Raw genomic sequence first — 5120 nt, forward strand, 5'->3', positions numbered from 1 at the left:
ATAAAAGGGCTCAGTTTTCACGTGACTTAGTATGCAATCCCTCTCATTTGCTTTGTTTTCAAATAAGATGATTCATAAAACATCACTGGTACTTACGTTAGGGCTAAATGTATAGATCGTTTTTACAATTGAAAGGATTCCATAAAGACTGAAAAAAAAAAAAAGGTTTCATTTCTCCACTTATTCAATATAATCTCTCTCAGGATTCAATCTATCCTGGGTGAGACCAAGAACATAGCATTAAATGGCCTCATGATGTACTGTGGGCTTTTTAAATTAGGAAATACTTAATATTCCCTCAGTTTACCATGATTTGATAGCCTGGAAGACCAAAGTAAAGGAGATGGATAGAGTTAAACCAACTCTGCCTTAACTTGGGTCCCCAACTAAATTTTAAATTACTCTTTTAAGATTTTATTTATTTATTTATTTGAGAGAGAGAGAGCGAGCTCACAAGCAGGGGGAGAAGCAGAGGGAGAGGGAGAAGGAGGCTTCCTGCTGAGCAGGGAGCCTGATGCCAGGCTCAATCCCAGGACCCTAGGATCACGACCCCAGCTGAAGGCAGACACTTAAGGGACTGAGCCACCCAGGTGCCCCTAAATTACTCTTAAGTACGGAACTTGCCTTGAATCCCCTGTACTACATACCTAGTACAAGACAGATTTTAAAATGTTTGTTAAACAAAAGGATATATTCAATACATTTTAAAGAGATATCATGGTTTCTGAAATGCGTAAGAGTTTCTGTAAATGTCAGTCTCTCCCCTTTGTGGCCCAGCTGTGAGATGGTAATTATGGAATGAAAAAGTCTCTTTCTAAACTGTACATACAAAATAGAACTCAAGAGCTCTCCTAGCTACCCCATAGGACAGTTCTGGTGGATGTGACAAAATCTAGGAGTTTCATGCTATTCAGTTTCTGCACCAGCCTCTACTGTTGTATTCACATTAAGTAGTAACACCTGCACCACCACCCTCACACATGCGTGTGCACACACACACACAGGAGGGGCTGTACAATGGTTAGATCACAGGCTTGAGAGCCAGATTGACTATATTTGAATCATCACTTTGGTAGTTATTAATTTTATGGCTATAGACAAATTACTTAACATCTTCCTGCTTCATTTCTAATACATAAAATGAATATAAGGACCTACCTCAGAGTTGACTGTTTCCCCATATTTACTGAGAAGTAGGCAGCTAGCTGTCTGTATTTTCCCCCAAAAATCCTTCCACTGCCCTGAAAGACATGAGATCTCACATCCAAACCAATTCAAACCTTGAGCCTTCTGGTGATTTGTCTCTCTAAATATCAGTGACCTTTACACTTCATATATTTTGACAACCCACTTTAATGGCCACACCTTGAACCTTGTCATCTCCCAAATGACACCTCATACTTCACACTTTCAAACCACAGATTCTTACTCTTCTATATTTCTTATTTTCTCACTCTCATTACACTTCCCAGAAACCTTGAATTCACTCACTAATTCACTAAACAAAAATGTACTGAATACATTTTATGTCCCCATCATTGTTTCCTGGATTCTCCCATTGCCTTTCAACTTATAAGACCCCTGCTAGCCCATTTCCTTTTCTTCCCAACATAGGTTCTGTGGTTAATTACTTGAATTGTTTTCTCCCCTTAACCCTCAAATTCATGGAACACTTTTTTTTCAGTTTGAAGTCTGTTTCCTCAAAGGAAAGCATATATTAATTATTAATTTGTTAATTCTTAAGTTTCATCTTCCTAAAGGTTAAAGGAGTAAAATCAAAATTGTTTCACTAGATATCACACATTCCTGGAGGTTACAAGTTAATTTGTATTCTCACCTTATACCACATATCAAATAAATCTCAGATTATTTATAGAGTCCACTGTTTTTAAAAATCCAATTTTTTAAAAATTTTATTTTAGAGAGACAGTGAGAGAGAGAGAGAGCACAAGACGGGGTAGGGTCAGAGGGAGAAGCCTGACTCCCCACTGAGCAGGGAGCCCAATGTGGGACTTGATCCCAGGAGTCCAGGATCATGACCTGAGCCGAAGGCAGTCGCTTAACCAACTGAGCCACGCAGCACCCTAAAAATCCAATTATTATAACAAACTCAGGGGATATAGTCTCTATGAGCACTTCTTTTAAAACTGTAGAAGACTGACTTCAGATAAACAAGAGATAAATGGTAAGAACACTTACAAACAAAATGGTAATAGTTATCAAATGCAAATAACTAGACTACTAGCCGAAAACAAAACAAAACTATGGAGATTATGGTTGGAAAACAGAATGTAAATATTTTAAACTGAAACAACACAGAAATATTATAAATGACATTATACACATATATTAAAATATTCATGTATGCACATATATTAAACATTTTATACCTACATAAAATGTATGTTTTAATAAATAAGTTATATATGTAACTAATATATACTATTGTATAAGCTATATTTATTAGTTATAGTATTTATATGTTATATATAATAAATATACTACATACTATATACTATATCTAGTATATACTATAATATACTATATACATATAGTATATATACAACATATTAGACTATACACTATAGTCTATATATGTGCTACATACCATATATATATATACACACACTACATAGTATAGACTATATACTATGTATGGTCATATAATTACAGTATATATTATTTTTTAAAAACATACATTTTTAACTAAATAAGGGTAAACATAAAGGCAAATAATTTAGTAAGCAAAAATATAGTACTGGAGAGAAAGAAACTGCAGCAAGGAAGTGTAAATAAATCATGTACCTACTTATGGTAAGAAGTCAACACATTGCCAATGAAAGATAGATGAAATATTTTATATAAATTTATCGTACTTATAATTTCATGTTATAAAAAGACAATGACTAGAATAAAAACACAAACCTTTCCATTTTTTAGAACATACACACACAAATGCTTTTAAATTTCAACCCAGGGGCTCCTGGGTGGCTCAGTCGGTTAAGTGTCTGCCTTCAGCTCAGTTTATGATCCCAGGGTCCTGGGATGGAGCCCCACATTGGGCTCCCTGCTCAGCGGGGAGTCTGCTTCTCTCTCTGCCCCTCCCTCCCTCCTGCTCTGCTCTCTCTCGCTATCTCTCTCTCAAATAAATAAAATCTTTAAAGAAAAATAAATTTCAGCCCAGTAATTCCATTTCCAGCATATAAATGTGAGATTATTCATTTCAACACTATATTAGTAGAAGATTGGGAAACTATATGTCCACTAATAGGGGACAGGTTAAAGAACATACAGCCATACGATGGAATACTGTGTGTCCATCTTAATGGATAACAGAAGCAGCTCAATATGTACTGACATGGAAAGATATTCAAAATGCATCCTTGCATAAAAAACAAAGCACAGAATAATGCATGTAATATGCAATAACTCACATAAAAAACGAATGTATGTAATGTGTGTATGCATCTTGTACACATACAGGATCTAGAAAGATATTTACAAAAGAGATGAGTGATTAACTTGGAAAGGGAAACTCCTTGGTGGGAGACAGGAATCAAAGAGAATTCTTAATGCAAGGATGGTTCGATATTCACATATCAATCCATGTGATAAGCCACATTAACAAAATGAAGGATAAAAACCATACATCTCAATAGATGCAGAAAAAGCATTTGACAAAATTCAACATCCAGTCATGAATAAAAACTCTCAACAAAGTGGGCATAGAGAGGACATAATAAAGGCCAAACCCATAGCTAACATTATACTCAATGGTGATAAACTAAGAGCTTTTCCCCTAATATTAGGAAGAATATGAGGATGTCCACTCTCACCACTTTTATTCAACATACTACTAGAAGGCCTGGCATCTGCATTCAGGCAAGAAAAAGAAATAAAAGGCATCCAAATTGGAAAGGAAGAACTTTAAGTATCACTATTTGTAAAAGACATGATACTATATAGACAGAACCCTAAAGACTCCATCAAAAAACTATTAGATCTAATAAGTGAATTGAGTAAAGTTGCAGGATATAAAACTTCTATACACTAATACCAAAGTAGCAGAAAGAGAAATTTAAAAAACAACTCCATTTATAATTGCATCAAAAAGAATAAAATAACTAGACATAAACTTAACCAAAGAGGTAAAAGACCTGTACTCTGAAAACTATAAAACACACTGATGAAAGAAACTGAAGAGGACACAAACAAATGAAAAGACATACTATGCTCATGAATTGGAAAAATATTGTTAAAATGTCCACACTACCCAGAGCAATCTATAAATTCAATGCAATACCTATCGAAATACCAATAGTAGTTTTCACAAAACAAGAAGAAATAATCCTAAAATTGGGGTGGAATCACAAAGAAACCCGAATAGCCAAAACAATCTTTAGAAAGAAGAACGAAGCTGGAAGTATCACAGTCCCAGATTTAAAGATTTACTACAAAGCTATAATAAGGCAAATGAACATGGCACTGGCACAAAAATAGACACAAAGATCAATAGAACAGGATAGAAAGCCTAGAAATAAACCCATGCTTATATGGTCAAGTAATCTACAAAAAAGAAGCCAAGAATATACAAAAGGGAAAAGACAGTCTCTCCAATAAATGGTGTAGGAAAACTGGACCACTTTATTATACCTTACTCAAAAACAAAACAAAAACCTCAAAATCAATTAAAGACCCGAAAGTGAGACATGAAACCATAAAAATCCTAGAGGAAAACACAGGCAATAATCTCTTTGATATCAGCCTTACCAACATTTTTCTAGATATGTCTACTCAGGCAAGGGAAACAAAAGCAAAAATAAGCTATTGGGACTTCACCAAAATAAAAAACTTTGCACAGCAAAGGAGACTACTGACATAACAAAAAGGCAACCTACTGAATGGGAGAATATATTTGCAAATGACATACCTGGTAAGAGATTAATATCTAAAATACATAAAGAGTTTATACACAACTCAATACCCCAAAAAACCCTCCAAGTAACCCAATTAAAAATGGGCAGGAGACATGAAACAGACATTTCTCCAAAGAAGACATACAGATACCCAATAGACATAAAAATAGATGCTCAACGTCACTAATCATCAGGAAAATGCAA

Source organism: Eumetopias jubatus, unplaced genomic scaffold (genome assembly GCF_037043125.1).
Source record: "Eumetopias jubatus isolate StellerSeaLion01/CBP00866 unplaced genomic scaffold, mEumJub1_p1.0 scaffold_13, whole genome shotgun sequence".
In the NCBI taxonomy this organism is placed as follows: domain Eukaryota; kingdom Metazoa; phylum Chordata; class Mammalia; order Carnivora; family Otariidae; genus Eumetopias; species Eumetopias jubatus.